Source organism: Eriocheir sinensis, chromosome 46, assembly GCF_024679095.1.
Source record: "Eriocheir sinensis breed Jianghai 21 chromosome 46, ASM2467909v1, whole genome shotgun sequence".
NCBI classification, from domain to species: Eukaryota; Metazoa; Arthropoda; class Malacostraca; order Decapoda; family Varunidae; genus Eriocheir; species Eriocheir sinensis.
This window is the reverse complement of record NC_066554.1, coordinates 5,090,749-5,109,191: the sequence shown is the minus strand read 5'-3', so window position 1 is coordinate 5,109,191 and position 18,443 is coordinate 5,090,749. Positions and strand designations below refer to the sequence as shown.

General features: G+C 40.5%; 1 long non-coding RNA gene across 1 annotated transcript in view; it reads left to right on the top strand.

Moving 5' to 3' along the window:
• Positions 1 to 18,443, top strand: part of LOC126980998 (uncharacterized) — a 31,930-nt gene that overhangs the window by 492 nt on the left and 12,995 nt on the right. The gene's annotated exons all lie outside the window — the stretch shown is intronic.

Below are 18,443 nucleotides of genomic sequence, written 5' to 3'. Positions count from 1 at the left end.
TTCCTTTATACTACAACAAGGTTTTATCGAGGAGAGCAACATGATCACGCGAGCCTAAATTGATTACTTGGTATCTTGTAGTGAAGTGAACAGTGATTTGTGAGCCATTTTTTGTCTTGTTTGGCTGTTCAACGTTCGTATATAACCCATCAATTTTACTACTAGATTTTCATTTACTGCCAAATCTTTGTCTTCTGTTCAGCCAGCGCCGCCAAACTCACGAACAGGGTAGCGCTAACCTAAGAGCCATACGCACCTAGTCCTAGTTTACACATCGGCCCGGTAGTATTTCCTCCGCGCGGCACCGACAAGCCATCACTGTAGCACACGTTGAGGGTTGGATGATCGTCATGTCGTTGGCGGGAGTATTGGATCGTTTTACTATACATTTCAGCGGCGGACAAACGCTTTTTTTCGCAAATATCTCCTAAACGAATCGTTGGAGCAGTATGATATTTCAGCATACTACAATTAACATCCGGACCTAATTTATGGCTGATATACCACATTACTATATGTGTTATGTGAGGAGTTTACTCGTGAAAAATAATACAAACCCGACGAGTCATGTTGACGCATTCGAAGGAAAGTGTGCCCCAACACCCTCCCAAACTATTCCTAACCACAATTACTCCCCCTTCTCGCTCTCATTATCCCTCCTCTTATCCCCCTAGCTCCTCGCCTCCCTCATCACTCTTGTGTCCCTCCCTATTTCCCCCATCACGGTATTATATATTAGAATGTTATGTAGGTGTATTTGTATAGATATGATTATTAACTAAGAGCATGGTACAATTACATGGAGGCAAGGCGTATTTCACGTTGAATTACTGTACAACACCTGGGTGCGCCTCGGCAGTCAATGAGTTATACCCTGCCTCTGCTTAAGTCATAGCCTCGGACTGGGGAAGGGGGATGGTGTGAGTAGGGGGGTGAAGAGGGAAACGAGGAGGGGGATACTGCGATATTGGGGTAGGGAAGGAGTGGTCTGGGGGTTCGGGGCGTTGGTGGAGGGGTTAGACGAGTACCCCACACTCTTCCGATTCTGTATAACACCTTAGATATGATGACTGGATTAGGCTTAATATCAGTCAGTAAACTCCTAACATAACACATATTGCAATATGGTATATCACTCATATGTTAGGTCCGGGTGTTAATTGTAGTGTGTTGAAATATCATACTGATCCAACGATTCGTTTAGGAGATATTTGCGAAAAACAGCGTTTGTCCACCTCTGAAATGTATAGTAGTCTCGATTAACTCTGCCAGTGACACCTCAAGTAATGGACGGCTTACTCTTTTGATTTTGCGGCGCCCTTGTCATTAAGCCGCAAATTTTGGAAAATCAACCGCTTTGGTGAGAATCGCCATAACTCCCTTATTTCTGAGGCTACAGTAACGCTTTTGGTATCAATCGACGGCAAAATAAAAGGGCTGAGGCAAGTGTCCGTTCCATAGTATAGGGTTCACTGACTCTGCTGATGTTTGAGAAGCCCGCCTGGTGATAAACTACGATGATCACTTTTGCCAGTTTTTCCTTTTATTTATTGCAGTTATAACATTTTGCTTTCCTGCTTTGGTTTAATTAATTGTTTGGTTTTATGGTTGGTATTCTCAAACGCTGTCGCCTCTCACATAAGTTACTTACAAAGGCCGTTATTACGAGGTCATAAAACTCATCCGACAATTTACGGTTTCACCCAACCAACGATTTTTTTGTGGTTCATGTTTTACTGGTGATAGATGTAGCGAATTGCACGATTTTGTACCTCATTTCCGTCGCAAATGTCTGCTTTTCGAGTTATGCCTCTTTTAAAGTTATGCTTTTTTTTATTTTTTTTTTATACATTGTGGCCTATTGCGCCGGTAGGCTTCTTCCCGGTGGATCCTGATGGTCGGTCCAAGGCTTCTTTCCGGTGGGTGGGAGTCAGCCCAGCCCCCTTGGCGCAGGCGCAGCGTATGTTTATAGTGGCCATCTTGCATTGGCTTCATGCTGCCTTCCCAGAGCTCATCTTTCTATCCAGAATCTAGAGTCGTTTGATTGTGGTCTTCTGGACAGCATGTGGGTAGTTAGCCAAAACTCGGCGGCGGCTGAAAAACTTGCAGTGTGGTCACACTCGCGTCCTCTGCTCGCGTCCCTCCGACTCAGGGGCCGTTACTTACTCACTCGACCACCCTCCCCTGCCCTAAACGATCTTGGGGGACCTGTGAGAACTCCTACGAAAGCCTTGTCAAATGTGTGTGACTGAGATTATGGCCAGTTATGCATTTCCTTACGTTGCCATGGATGTATTACTGCCGTGTTCTTTTACCATGTTATAATATGTTGCAATTTTTTTTAGTCTGATGTTTTTTTATTTTTTTATTGTTTGTGCGCCATTAATTAAGCGAGAAAGAGATTTATCGTTCCCGTAATAGATTCATGTTTGCCGACGGTGATTCGTGCACGCATGAATCGCGCTTCGTTACATGTATAATCATTGTTCTTTCCTTCGTTCCCCGTCATTGTATGTTTTTGCTTGGTCGTGTTTATGTTTCCGAGCTTCCATTCTTCTGTTTCTTCCTTTTGCGCATTGCTTTTTCTCTATCTTGTGTTTGATATATTTTTTTCTCTTTTTCGATCCCCCTTTTCCCATGTGTTGTTTTTTTCGTTTTTTTCTCATTCTTTTCTTCTGTCTTTGAGCTTTCACTATTTTGTTTATATTTTCTTTTTTTTCGCATTGTTTTCTCTCCATCTTCTGTGTAATCTTCTATTTTTCTTCTGTTTTTCGATCCTTTCTTTCTATGTTTTTGCTTGGTCGTGTTTTTTGGCATTACTTTCTCTTATGTTTCCGAGCTTTCATTCTTCTCTTTGTTCCTTTTTCGCATTGCTTTTTCTCTGTCTGATGTTTGATATATTTTTTCCTTTTTTTCGATCCCTTTTTCCCATGTGTTTTTCGTTTTTTTTTCATTCTTTTCTTCTCTGTCTTTGAGGTTCCATTGTTTTGTTTCTATTTTCTTTTTTCGCATTGTTTTCTCTCCATCTTCTGTGTAATCTTCTATTTTTCTTCTGTTTTTCGATCCCTTCTTTCCATGTTTTTGTTCAGTCGTTTTTTTCCTCGTTGTTTTCTACAATATGTTTCCGATCTTCCATTCTTCTCTTTGTTTATTCCTTTTTCGTATTGCTTTCTCCTCTCTATCTTACGTTTGATCTTCTGTTTTTCCTCTATTTTTCGATTCTTTGTTTTTGTTTTAGTTTTCGTTTTCTCTCATTGTTTTCTTCTATAATATGTTTCCGAGCTTTCATTCTTCAGTATGTCTTATTTCTTTTTCTCACTGCTTTTTCCTCTTTATGTTTGATCATCGTTTTTTTCTGCCTCCTTTTAACCTCTATTTAATTACTTTTACTTATTCCTTACATTTTTCATTCCTTCTTCCTCTTTCTCTTCGCCTTCTCTTCTTTTTCGTGGATTAATGTTCTTTACCTTTTCCCTTATTCTATCCCTTCTACCTGCTACGTCTTTTTTTTCTGGTTTGCCATTCTTTATTCCTTTTTCTCTTCACATTGTCTTCTTTCCAAGTTTTCTTCGTGCTATCGTTCTTCACCTGTTTCCTTATTCTTCCCTTTCTACTTGCCACGTCATTGTTTTTCTTATTTACCATTCCTTCTAACTCTTTCTTTCCACCACCTTTTCTTCTTTCCGTGTGCTATATTTCGCCCTTCACCTGTTCCCTCTTTCTACCCCTTGAACTTACTTACTTTCCTTCCCTTAAAACGGTGATACGAACGCCGAGATCTGTATTTCCCGTGGAGTTGTTTTTCTCCCTCACCACATTATTCGAGGAAACGATGGGGGAAGGGAGGAAGTTAAGAGGATCTGACCGACCACGGGGGAACCACACTGTACACAAACGGTCCGTAAGAAAGATGGGAAAAGGGGGAAAGGAAAACAAACACACATTCACACACACACACCACACACACAGTTGTATTCTCTCCTTTTTCCCTCCCCTCTCCAGCGTTCGTATTATGTAAAGTGTGTATTTTTTCGCCTTTATGTATTTCACTGTTAAGGTAGTAACACTTGATTTTGTTAAAGAAATGTGGGAAGTGGATAGATAGATAGGATGGATAGCTAACAGAAGGGGACTAACATATTGCTCTCGTTTTTCCCCTCTTCCAGCGTTCGTGTTATGTAAAGTGTATATACTTTTTGCCCTTATGTATTTCACTGTATACTTAGCTCCACTTTATTAATAGAGAAATGTGGGGATGAATAGAAAAAAAATAAAACAGTTACAGTTTCATACATTCTTTCCCCTCTCCAGCGTTTGTATTATGTAAAGTGTATATTTTTCGCCCTTATGTATTTCACTGTATACGTAGAAACACTTCATCATGTATAAAGAAATGTGGGAAATGAAAAGAAAAATTAAGAAAACAGTCACAGTTCCGTACTTTCTTTCCCCTCTCTCGCGTTTATATTATGTAAAGTGTATTTTTTCGTCGTTATGTATTTCCATGTATAGGTAGCAATACTTCATGTTAAAGAAATGTGAAAAATGAATAGAGAAATGAAGAAAAGACACAGTTCCATACTTCCCCTCTCTCTCGCGTTTGTATTATGTAAAGTGTATATTTTTCGCCCTTATGTATTTCATTGTATACGTAGAAACACTTCATCATGTATAAAGAAATGTGGGAAATGAAAAGAAAAATTAAGAAAGCAGTCATCGTTCCATACTTTCTTTCCCTCTCTCTAGCGTTTGTATTATGTAAAGTGTATTTTTTCGTCGTTATGTATTTCCATGTATAGGTAGCGATACTGTTTAATAAGTAGTCCTATTTTGCCCATGAAAACATAACTTGTCTTGATAATAATATGCCTACTGCTACATTTATACCGCAATACTTTATCATGTTAATTAAAGAAGTGAGGAGAATGAATAGGAAAATGAAGAAAACATATACACTTCCATACTTTTCCTCTCTCCAGTATTCGTATTATGTATAGTGTATAATTTTGCATCACTTCATCATGTTAGAGGAATGTGGGAAGTGACTAGCTACCATTTCTCTCTCCATTACTAAATCGATTTGAGTACACGCAGTTGTTAAAAAAAAAGCAAAAACGTCCTCGTATGCGAAATTGAAAAATGTCATTAATCAAATATGTTTCATCCGCTCTGAGCGTGTGTAGAGAAAACGGGATGGGCATTAAAGATTAGACTTCTGTTATTCAGCCATTTATTTATTATTTTCCTCTCTCTCTCTCTCTCTCTCTCTCTCTCTCTCTCTCTCTCTCTCTCTCTCTCTCTCTCTCTCTCTCCCAACGCCTCCTCACACACATGAATACGCAGTCATACTCACTTACGCATACATACACATATACATCAACACAAAGACAGGCCTCCAATCGCTGAGAGAGAGAGAGAGAGAGAGAGAGAGAGAGAGAGAGAGAGAGAGAGCGAGAGCGAGAGCGAGAGCGAGAGAGAGAGAGAGAGAGAGAGAGAGAGACGCACAAGCAAAACAACGCCCTAAGTGGACACGGGAACTCAATTGTGTTTTCTAATCTCTCCACCTCCTCCATTTTTTCTAACTTACGCCGGCGGGCTCTCAGGGGCGGGAGGGAGGGAGAGGGGGGAGGAAAGGAGGGTGGGGAGAGATAAGTGGCAGGGGAGGGAGCGATAAGTTGGGAGGGAAGGGAGAAAAGGGAGGAGAGATGAAGGGGAGGTAGAGATCGGGACGAGGGGTGCTGTAGGAAGAGCAAAGGGGCTATCACACAGGGCGAACTTTCCGTGGATCTTCAGTCAAACCACGATTCTCGCTAGCGTGGTTCTCATATATTTCTTTTTATTGCTGCTGCTGATGGTGAGTAATACCGTCGTCCTTCAAGGAACTCTACCGTAGCTTTGGAAGATCGAGGACACGTCAGAAAACCACGGAAATATGAGAACCACGCCAGCGGGAATCGTGGTTTGACTGAAGATCCACGGAAAATTTGCCCAGTGTAATAGCCCTTTAATGGAGTTTGAAGAATTTTGTTAGTCTTTGTGTAGGTTGTGAGTTTTAAGGGTCACACTCTAAACATTTCGGCGCCCAGGCACACACATTCGACTAGGTTTTCATTGAAGTTCTGAACATTTCCAGGGCTAGTTTAATGACCCTTCTGGTAGTTTGACCCTTCTTCTGTACCTTAAACCTAAAAACACTCCTTATAACCCGACTGAGCTCCGTCAGAGGCGGAAGCGTCTGACGATACCGCCTAGTATGGGCGTTATGAAGAACTGGATGAAATACATGTGGTGAGGTCTTGTACAAGGATAGAGAAAGTGGAGTTTGTTGGGGTAAGAGAAGAGCAGAGTTGGTTGTTTGAAGTATTCCGAATAAATGTAAGAAATGCATATGTACTGGGTTGATGAAAGAGGGACAAAAAAGTAACAAATTTGTGTTGTTTGGTAAGGTAAACACATCAATTAAGAGGTAACCAAGAAGCTGAAAAAAAAAAAAAACTTATTTTAATTCGCTGTAAAATAATATTTACATAATCTTTTGTGGCTTGAATAACCGCAGTAATGAATTGTTTGATAATATTTCAGTAATATAAAATGTGTATATTTTCACCATGTGTAAGGGGAAGAAGAGGGTAGCTTTTCAATAATGGCTATAAAGAACTCAGAATTTCAATGTTTACGGCAACCGTAAGGAATCAAGTAAGTGAGTAAGTTACTTTATTTAATGGAAGAATGATTTTACAAAGTCCAGGTTCATAGTAGAGGAAGAAAAGTATAAAGCACACTGTTCTGACGTTGGTTAGTCAAAAAGGGAGAGTAAAAGAGAGAAAGAGATAAGATACCGGTCTCTGTCGGTGATAGTTTTTTTTTCAAGTTTCAGCTGTTGTTTCTTTATCTAGGCAAAGGTCAGAGTGAAATGCCAACATGAAAGTCAGGGATGAAATATTTTTAAGTCTTTCTCTTGTTTTTTTTTTTTTCATAAAACCTTTGAACTTAATCCTGATACGTTATTTTGTAGAGGATTTTTTTTACACAGATATAATTTGTGGATTAGTTTATGATATTTATCCTATATGACGGCCGTAGTTTTATTTCTTAATGAATTTTCTTTTTTACGTATTTGCTTATTTAACTTTTGTATTCACCAACACGGCAGGTTTTGCACAGACACGTTTCCCTTCCGCTCCGTTTACTCCCCTTTCGCTTACACCTACATTTCCAGATTTTTTTTCGGCTTTTCACGTATCCTCTCCCTCCTCTTATGTCCTGTGTGTGTGTGTGTGTGTGTGTGTGTGTGTGTGTGTGTGTGTGTGTGTGTGTGTGTGTGTTTCTTTGACTCACGCATTATGGCAATCACTGCTACCTTTCTTCGTCTCCAAGCCGCCTGTGTTTCAAGCGTCTTATCTTCATCCCCTTCCACATGTTCCCGGCGGTTTCTCATGTCCTTGGCCAACTTGCCGTCTTGTGTGTGTGTGGGGGGGGGGGGGGGAGGGGGGGAGGTAGAGGGGAGGTTGTGTTCATGATACTCGTTTACTCCAATGGTTACTTTCGTTTGTTGTCTTCTTTGCTTGTCTGTACTTCATTTCTTTTCAGTCTACCCGGTCTTTGGCTATGCTGTTTTTTGAGTGTGGCTTATATCTACGTCTCTGAGCGTAGTGGAGCTATAGTTAAAAATAAAAAAAGTAAAGCGATATGATTTGAGTGGGGCTGATAAAGTATTCATTTGAGATAAGGTAGTTTATCATATTTGGAAGATGGTAAACAACAGCTTGGTGACAGTACGATCAGGGATGTTTACATTAGCGTCGTTTTGTTTTTGAAATGATCGTTTACTTATGTGTTACTACTTTTTTTCAAATGTGTTAATCAGCTGCTCTAAAAATACGTGACTAATTTACTTATTACGTTCTCAACAAGTTTTCTTTTCGTTGACTTCGATGTGGTAATGCCGGTTTTCTTTATCTTCAGGCAGGTGTTGTTTTATTAGTTTAAATTGCTTGTATACGTCATTGTTTTTGTTTGGTTTTTATACATATTTAGCCTTCTATATCTCGTCGCTTTCTTCCTCTCTCTAGTTTTCTTTTCCTCCACGCGTGTGTTGTGTGTACCGTTGTTTTATTAGTTTAAATTGCTTGTATACGTCATTGTTTTTGTTTGCTATTTATACATATTTAATCTTCTATTTTTCGTCGTTTTCTTCCTCACTCTATTTTTCTTCTCCTCCACGCGTGTGTTGTGTGTGCCCTCCTCTCTCTCGTCTCCCTCTCGCCGCCTACCACTGCGGTCCTTCTCTGAGCTTGTCTTTCATATTCTCTTTTCCCGCCCGGCTATCGCATTCTCCTTTGTCGCTTCCCCCGAACTGTGTCGCCGCTATGAGATAAGCTGTTCGTGTCTCGTGCAGCCCAAGGTCTGGTCTGCCTCGATTTTCAGGGCTGTTCCTCCTCGTGGTCTGTTCTTGCATTGTATTCCTTTATTGTGTGTTCCGTGCATTTTCTTCTTGTTATATTCGAAAAGACTCGCTCTCGGCTATGTATATATAGTTTGTACAATTTATTTCACTCGTATGAATAGATGGAGATTTACATTTTCTATCACTGGCCATTATTGATTCTTCTTCCGGCATCTTTTCTCCATTTATTTATTCATTTTCATTATTCTTTATGGGGAGGGAGGGAGAGGAAGAAAAGAAGGTGATGATGGTGGGGAAGGAAGATAAGGAGGAGGAGGAGAAGGAGAAGGATATGATAGGATGAGGAAAAGGAAGAGAAAGAGAAGAAATATAATGTGCAGAGGAGGAGTTCCGGACAGCCTATTCATTTGATATCTATTCGTCCTGCAACCCGTAATGCCAAAAATCGTGACAAGTGTTCATTTATGGCAAAATAATAAAGTACCGTCGGGCCCCTTAAGGTTGGTGGAAATGCAACATCGAAGGGTTCCCGATATAACAGACATGATCTTAGGATAGTAATGGCTTAAGATAAAAATGATAATGATAGCAATAATAAATGTGTTAGTTAATGAACCACTTTACTACTGTTTAATACGTAGATTCGTGGCGATGGAGGTGTTGCGAGGTGAAATAATGGTAAACAATGCTGCACCTAAAGGTCACATTTAACCCCTTGACCGCGGATTTCCTACAAGAAGACATCACCAAGCTACAGGAATGGAACAAAAAGTGGCTGCTACAATTCAATGAGGAAAATTGTGAAGTCCTGTACCTTGAGAGAGGATATCCAGCAGACCAATATCACATGGGAAACACTCCACTATCCACCACAGAGGCAGAGAAAGACCTGGGACTATATGTTACCAGGCTACCAGTGAAAGCCGAACCCGTGCTAATCGCAGCGGACGCGTTAACATTGTATCTCGCATGTGTTAAGCTGCCGCCGCGAAGGTCACACAGGCTGTACATTGTAGGAAGCACATCATTTATATTGCACAGAAAGCCGGATTTTTTTTAATGGCATATATACGACCTCGATGTGTTAGAATCTCTTTAGTTCCTTCTGAAATGTGCTAACCTTTAATGTTTTCAATGTGTTCCAAGATTTATAATATATACGATTTTTTTTTTTACCTTTTATAATTTGTTTGTATTCAATTTTTGTTTTTGTTTTTTGTTCTTCTGTCCATTGATAAGCTTACCACATCACGTCTCTGGTTTCTCGTCTCCCTCTCTCCTCGCCCCTCACCCTCAGCCCCCGCAACCCCCGCCCTCCGCTCCCTTCCCCTTCTTCTCACCCCCTCCCCTCACCCTCCCCTCCCCTCCCCTCCCCTGCCCTCTCGATCCCTTCGCCCTCACATCCATTCTGTAGTGCGAGTTTGTTTAGTCTTCCCCTCACAAGCCTTCCCTTTTCAATCATACCACTCGCCTAAACACACACACACACACACACACACACACACACACACACACACACACACACACACACACACACACACACACACACACACACACACACACATTTGAACAGACGAATAAAAAAAACTGACGCCGTTTACGCACTACATATGATTAGATAAGTTAAAATCTCCAATCTCTCTCTCTCTCTCTCTCTCTCTCTCTCTCTCTCTCTCTCTCTCTCTCTCTCTCTCTCTCTCTCTCTCTCTCTCTCTCTCTCTCTCTCTCTCTCTCTCTCTCTCTCTCTCTCTCTCTCTCTCTCTCTCTCTCTCTCTCTCTCTCTCTCTCTCTCTCTCTCTCTCTCTCTCTCTCTCTCTCTCTCTCTCTCTCTGTGTGTGTGTGTGTGTGTGTGTGTAGAGGGCAACTAGCGGGCGTGAAGCTGAATCTAAAAGTCTGTTTGGAGTTTTTTTTCGTTAACTTTCCATGAATTTTGACTCGGATTTTGGCGTTTAAAGTCGATCTTGATGCAATATTGATGAGGGGAAATGAGGGTGGCGTGAGGGGCTTCTGAAGCAAGGAGGAGGAGGAGGAGGAGGAGGAGGAGGAGGAGGAAGATAATGAGAAGGAGGAGCAGGAGGAGGACGAAGGGAGATAAGGAGGAAAAGGAGAAGTGGGAAGAAGAACAGAAGTGGGGAAGAAGAAGGAGGAGGAGAAGAAGGAAGAGGAGGAGGATATGAAAGAGGAAGAGGATATGAAAGAGGAAGAGGAAAAGGAAGAGAAACAGAAGAAAGATAATGGTGCAGAGGAGGAAGAAGGGGATGGTGCAGAGGAGTCGGAAGAAGAGGAGGAGGAGGAGGAGGCTGAAGCGAAGACGAAGAGGAAGGAGGGAAGAGGAGGAGGAGATTGCAAAGCCGATCCGGCGAATTAATCTCTTGAAGCAGTTTCGAGACAACTTTCACGGAGCCTCGAGTCAATCACTTTATCGGTGAATTTTTGGCGTGACTTTCAAAAGTTTATTTCGGCTTAATTGCTTTGTATCGGCGGCTCAGAGGCGAGGAGGGAGGGAGACGAAGGAAAGAAAGCGTAGGAAAGAAAAATTTTGTTATCTTATGCATATGTTCTTATCTTTTAGTCTGTTTTTATGTGGTGATATTTTCCAACAGGAAGCCTCAAGAAATATTTATCTTTTACTTTTACAAACAGTTCTATAATTTTGTTTTGATGACCTTTTATTTTCGTTTGTTATTATCATTAGATTTTGCATTTGTTTTAATCTTCCAGTCATTTTTTTTTATGGAAGCGAAGGAAATAAAAAAGTATCTTATTCCTATATTTGAAGTCATTTATTTTTTATTTTTATGGAAGCGAAGGAAAGAAAAAAGTTTATCTTATTCCTATATTTGAATCTTTTCGTGTTTTTATGGTGATATTTTCTAATTATCTTTTCTTTATCTTTAATAGTTTTCAAAGACGTCTCAAGAAATATTTATACACAGTTTTATGTATTTTTTTCTGACAATTTTTCTTCTTTTTTATCATATTATTAGCTCAAGCATATATTTTAACCTTTTAGTCTGTTTTCGTGTGGTGATATTTTCCCACAATTATTATCCTTCCTTTATTTTTATTAGTTTACAAAGGAAGTCTCAAGAAATCCTTATATTTTACATGCATTTTTATAATCTTGTATAGTCATATTTTTCTAAACTATATTTTTTTTCGTTTTTGTATTGCTATCATTATTATTATTTCATGCATATATTTAAGTCTTTCAGTCCGTTTTCTTTGTAGTAGTATTTTCTCAGACTTAATCTTCTTTTCTATATGCTATTCATATCAAAAGAAGTCGCAGTAATATTTTTCTTTTACATGCATTTGTTTTATTTTTTTTCTCTTTTTCTAAACTTAATGTATTCTACCTTTGTTAGTAGTTTCTAAAAATATGAGTTTCGGTGTAATTTATTTTGAACCTTGGAGCTCTTGGCATCGCACGGAAAAAAAGCAAAGTACTGTGTTGTGTTGGTCTTCTTAACAATTTTTTTTTCACTTCCTTGACTCCCTTAAAAAGAAGCTTATTTTTGCGGCATTTTACTCAAGAGAATATTAGATTGTGCATTCATATCATATTTTAAGCTCATACAAGGCGTTTTAAAAGTTACCAAAGGGGAGTGGGAGTACTTTTTTGGGCAACATCTTATACTTAATAATTTTTCTGTCATATATTAAGTTTGAAAGAGGTCGGGTTTTGTGATATTCTCCTGAAGTGAATATTATCGTATTTCAATTTCACTTTGGCTTACTATCTTCCTGCACTAATATCTTTTCATCCATTTATTTAGTTTGGACGAAATCGGTCAGTTAGGGTTTTGCGTTATTCCTCTATACTTAATTTTTTTTTTTTTCGGCTACTAGGGTCGTTGAGAAGGAATAAAATTTAGGGCAACATCTTCCAATACTTGGTATCTCTTCTTTCATTTATTTAGTGTGAAAAAGTCGGTGTGTCGGTCTGGTTTGTGATATTCTCCCAAACTATGTATTATCTTCGTTTTTCAGTTTATTTTTTTGTTCTTCCTGCACTATCAACTTTTCATTTATTTAGTTTAAAAGAAGTCGTAGTTCTGTGGTATTTCATTTCCATTTATTATTTTCTCACACTTAACTTTTTCATTTATTTAGTGTGAAAATTTGGTTTGTCGGTCGGTTTTTTGGTATTTGGTTTTTGGTCATATTACTTTTGTCTTTGTGGGAGCGGCGATTAGCGGGCTTTCTATTTACACCTTTTTTTTTTTTGTTCCCCTTGAGCTGTTTCCTTGGCTGTAAAAAAAAAAGATTCTCCTGAACTAAATACCGTCGTTTTTCAATTTCACTCTCGTTTACTAAGGTCGTTGAAGTCGGTGGCAAGTCACTCAGGGGAGGCGAGGAGGAAATAGGTTTTATAAATAAGGCGATTCAGAGGCGGCGCTTAGGCCTAGAACTCATACAATTTAATGAATGTCCCCCAGGCTACAGGTGCCACCCCCTCTCTCTCTCTCTCTCTCTCTCTCTCTCTCTCTCTCTCTCTCTCTCTCTCTCTCTCTCTCTCTCTCTCTCTCTCTCTCTCTCTCTCTCTCTCTCTCTCTCTCTCTCTCTCTCTCTCTCTCTCTCTCTCTCTCTCTCTCTCTCTCTCTCTCTCTCTCTCTCTCTCTCTCTCTCTCTCTCTCTCTCTCTCTCTCTCTCTCTCTCTCTCTCTCTCTCTCTCTCTCTCTCTCTCTCTCTCTCTCTCTCTCTCTCTCTCTCTCTCTCTCTCTCTCTCTCTCTCTCTCTCTCTCTCATCTCCTTTTAATATAACTTTCCTCTTTTCCTCCTTTTGTGCTCACCTCCATAGTTCCCTCCCTCACTTTTCTTCTCGCTTTAAACACACACACACACACACACACACACACACGCACACGCACATATCTTTTTTATCCCGGCCTTCACTGTATAAAAAAAGGGCCTGCACTCGCTCCTTCATCGAAAAAGCTGAGTTCATTGTGTTAGTTCTTGCCTCCTAAGTTTTTTCCTAAGTCCACGCAGCTCTTTTGTGTGTGTCTTCTTGTGTTCTCCGTCACCCTCCTCCTTCGTCTTCCTCCTCCTCCTATTCCTCATCCTCTGTCTCCCTTTTCCACTTTGCGTTCCCAGTCACCCTCACTCTCGTCTTCTTCCTCCTCCTCCTCCTCTTCCTTCACTCTTCATCAGGTGCATTGGAAGGTGATGTTTGGTTGAGTTAGAGAGGAATGATAAAGAATAGGTGATTTTAAGCTAGTCAAATGTGATAGAGACAGGAGCATATGTAGTAAGTCAGCGCAATTTTCACATCTTTTCAACCGCTTCATCTTCACTATAAAACTAATCACTAAGGACCACGCATGCACCAAAAAAAGAAAAAAAAGTCACGCCTAACCACTCCATACTCATTTCAGTACAAACCTTAACATCCTTCACCACCATCCTTTATTCCCAGACCCATCACCTTTCACCTCCTCAACCGCCTTCCTTCACCCAACCTCCATGCTCTCCTTCGTTTGGGTTCACCTTTATGGCAAGTTTCGGGAGGGCCATTGTAGGAAGGAAAAAAGGAGGAAAGTAAATAACTGGTTTGGGAGAGAAAAATTGGAATGGCAAAGATAAAGCGAGGGAGTGGGTGTAAATTGAGGGTGGAAACAGGAAGGGGAAGAAGAGGAGGATGGAGGATGGAGGAGGAGGATGGAAGGGGGATGGGATAGGATCAAAATCCACAACAGAAACATCCCACACGGCTTTCAACACATCAATTTTTTCTTCATTATTTTTTTATCGATACTTCACTTTCTTGCGGTTATACATTCCACTTCACTACCTTCTTTTTGCTTGTCTTATCCATACCCTCACTTCATTCTCTAACTATTGTATTCACTCTTCTCTTCTTGCTTCTTCAAACGCTCACTTCATATCCTAATTGTTATATGCTACTCCACTTCTCTCTCCTTCTTTCTCTTATTTAAACCCTCACTTCATTCTCCTGCTGGTATATTCTACTACTTCATTCTTCCTCTTCTTGATCCTCTTCTTCAAACCCCCACTTCATTATCTTACATGCTACCTCACTTCCCTTCTTCTTCCTTCTCTTCTTCAAACCCTCACTTCATTCTCTTACATGCTACTTCACTTCCTTTCTTCTTCCTTCTCTTCTTCAAACCCTCACTTCATTATCTTACATGCTACTTCACTTCCTTTCTTATTTCTTCTCTTCTTCAAACCCTCACTTCATTCTCTTACATGCTTCTTCACTTCCTTTCTTCTTCCTTCTCTTCTTCAAACCCTCACTTCATTCTCTTACATGCTACTTCACTTCCTTTCTTATTTCTTCTCTTCTTTAAACCCTCACTTCATTTTCTTACAGTCATATGCTACTTTACTTCACTTTCCCCTCCTTTCTCGTCTTCTCCACTCCCTCACTTCACTGCGTCACTTTCTTGTCCTCAGCCACAGTACTCTTTCTCAGTCCACGCCCGTCTTCACGTCTCCGCCACTCGTTATCGAATCATCCCCTCCAGTCTCCTTATTCCACCCAAACCTAACCCTTTTATCTACGCCTCTCGCCACATCCCACTCTCTCACTCTTCAGTATGCAAACTTTTCCCATTCAATTTACGTCTACTACTTGATCACCTCGTTCCGCCACCCTTCACATCTCCTTCCTCGATGTTTTTTAGTACCTTCATTGCCTCTGTTCACCACCATCACGCCTCGCACCCGTTCCTTGTTCTCGTTCTTCAGTGTAGCAACTTCATCCACGTCGGTCACTAAGTTTAGGTCTGATCTGTTTCTCTTCATTCCCTTTCCTCACTATATCTCATTCCCCTTTCCAATGCCACACCCTTCCATCTTCTTTGACTCGCATCACTTACTTTCTCCTCTCCCTCCTTGCTTCCCGCCGTTTCGCTTCTTCCTTATTTGTTTTTCTCCATTCCCTTTCCTCACCATATTCTCACACTTTCGCTGCCCTTTCCATCGTCACATTCTTCCTTCCTCTTTAACTCCCTTCCGTAACTAACCTACTCCTTCCCTCCTACCCTCTTTTTCTCCTTTTCACTTCTACTTAATTCCTTTCTTTTTATTCCATTTCCTAGCCATACCCTTACACCCCTTTCCATCGCCACACTTCCCCTCCTTTTAAAACTCACTTATTACTAACTTTCTACTTTTCTCCCTCCCTTCTTTCTTCCCTCCTCTTCACTTCCTCCTAATCTGTTCCTCTTCATTCCCATTCCTAACCATACCCTCACACCCCTTTCCATCGCCACACTTTTCTTCCTTCTTCAACTCACTTACATAACGAACCTTCTACTCCCTCTTCTTCACTCCTTTCCCTCCTCTTCACTCCTTCCTATTTTGTTCCTCTTCATTCCCTTTCCTCGCCATACCCTTACACCCCTTTCCATCGTCATACCTTTCTTCAACTCCCGTCCATAAATAACCTTCTCTCTCCCTCCATCCCTCCTTTTCTCTCCTTCCTCCTTTCAGCCTCCCCTTCACCTCCTGTCCTCAATCCCCCAAACAATCAGCACAAAGCCCAAAACAATGATAAATAACCCCATTAATTAGGCCGTGATGTGAGTGAGGGGAAGGCGAGAGAGAGAGAGAGAGAGAGAGAGAGGGAGAGGGAGAGCGAAAGCGTTGTAATGAGAAGGGAGAAGGGAAATGAAAGTAGCAGAAAAAAAAAACATATGTAATGGAAAGAGAGAGAAGAGAGAAGGTAGAGTGAACAATAAGTAAGGAAGGAAGGAGACAGTAAGGGAAATAGCAAACTGTACTGATGAAAAGGAAGAAGAAAGAATAGAAAAGGAACAGTGAAAAGGGGAAGGGAATGCAGTGGAAGAAAGAAGGAAAGACGAGAAGTAATAGATTATGAGAGAGAGAGAGAGAGAGAGAGAGAGAGAGAGAGAGAGAGAGAGAGAGAGAGAGAGAGAGAGAGAGAGAAATTGGAAAGACGGAGGGGAAAGAAAAAAAAAAGGTGATAGATTGTGGCTGAGAAGAATCCAAAAGACGAAGGTCAAAGATAAGGAATAGGAAATTGAAGATGGAGAGTGGAGGAGAAGAGGAAGAGGAAGAAAGATGCGGGAGAGGAAAGGTGAAAGAGAACAGAAGGAAAAGCATTGAAGGGAAAGAATGAAAAGTAAAAAAAAGGAAATAGATGGTAAGAGAAAAGATTCAGATACCAAGAATAAGAAAATAAGTGAGAAAAAAACGAGAAAAAGATAAAAGAGGAGAGAGGGGAGAAGAGAAAGCGAACAGGAAGGAGAGCAATGAAGAGGAAGACAGAATAGGTGAAAATAGAGGATGGAAGAGAAAAACTGAAGTGACGAAGATTGGGGAGCACAAACAGAGAAATCGAGGATGAAAAGAGAAACAGGAAGGAGGAGGATAAAGGAAAAGCGAAAACAAAAACGAAATAAAGTGATTGCAGAGGGAAAGAGAGAAATTGCAAAGACAAAGATTAAAGGAAACGAATGGGAAAAATGGTGGGCGGCGAGAGGAAGAGGAAGAAGGAGGAGGAGGAAGAGGAGGAGGATGAAGGATGAAGGAGTGATGGGAGGTGACGGAGGGCGATGACAGACGGACGCGACGTGAAATATTCCCCGTCCTGATTCGTGAGGGAGGGCTGGCGAGGCGCGGGACGGCTCATGCGGCGGACGTTATACTCTTACACTTGTCTTTGCTGGTGGTGGATAGATTACAGACACAGGAGTTGGTTTTATTAGGGGATAGATTACAGGCATGGCGATCCTTACATATGAGACCGTTGTTTTTATCATTAGATAGATAATACTCTGACACTTGTTCTTGCTTGTGTAGATATTTAAGACATACTGAGTTGACTTTATTAGGGAATAGATTACAGACAGATCTTTACATAGGTGGATATATGGGACAGTTGTTTTATTAGTAGATAGATAACATACATACTGAGATGACTTTGTTGATGGCTAGATTACAGACAAGCCGATTTTTATTGGTAGATATATTATATACAGTTGTACTTATTATTAGATAACATACATACCGATTTGACATTGCTAAGGGATGGATTATAGACATATTGAGTTATTTTTTTGTATTGTTTCATGTTACTACTGTTACTACTATTATTGCTGTTATTACTACTACATCTGCAACTTTATTACTGTTTCTACTTTTTGTTGCACTTAATATTGATGTCAGATGGATTAGATTAGAAGCATATCATGTGTTGTTGTTACTATTGTTAATATTCTTGATATTAATACTACTACTGCGGTTACTACTACTACTACTACTACTACTTCTACTACTATTGGTAATTACGTATTGGAAATGGTAATAATGATAAAACATCCTTTCAATAGACTTGTTTATTAATTTGATGGCTGTCCCTCCTTCTCTCTCTTTCGCTCTTCGTCTCTCCTCCCATTTCCTCTACCCTGCCCCCCCCCCCCCCAACCACCACCACCACTCCTGGCTTGCCCTGACGTTACAATTCTCGGGCATTTCTATAAGGGGACAAAAAGGCGGCGGGGTGAAGATGGTGCCAGCCCACAACACTCGCTGCCTCTGATTAATCATTCTGTTTACCCGAAAAGCCTGGCCACGCGGGGATAAATCAGGCCCTTATGCCCCTCTGGCGCCGGTGCCGAGCTTAAAAGAGAATTACGGGAGAGAGAGAGAGAGAGAGAGAGAGAGAGAGAGAGAGAGAGAGAGAGAGAGAGAGAGAGAGTTAGATACCATGGAGGAGAGGAAAGAAGGGAAGGAAGGAAGTTAAGAATTTATAAAGTTTAGAATCAAGGAAGGAAAGTCAGATGCAACGGCGAACAATAAATAAATGGATGAAGAAAAATATATATATTGCAATTCACCAGAACGTTATAAATATACAGCAAAACAGCAGGATAGCAAATGAGAGATGAAGAAAAGGAGACAAGATTAGATGATAAAAAACGTCTGAATTTATATGTTGCGCATGGAAAATCAAAATATAGCAAAATGTTTAAATAAGGCTTCTCAGGCGCAAAAGAATAGTGTGTGTATGTAATTTAATGTTATAGCAAAGTGAGGGCAA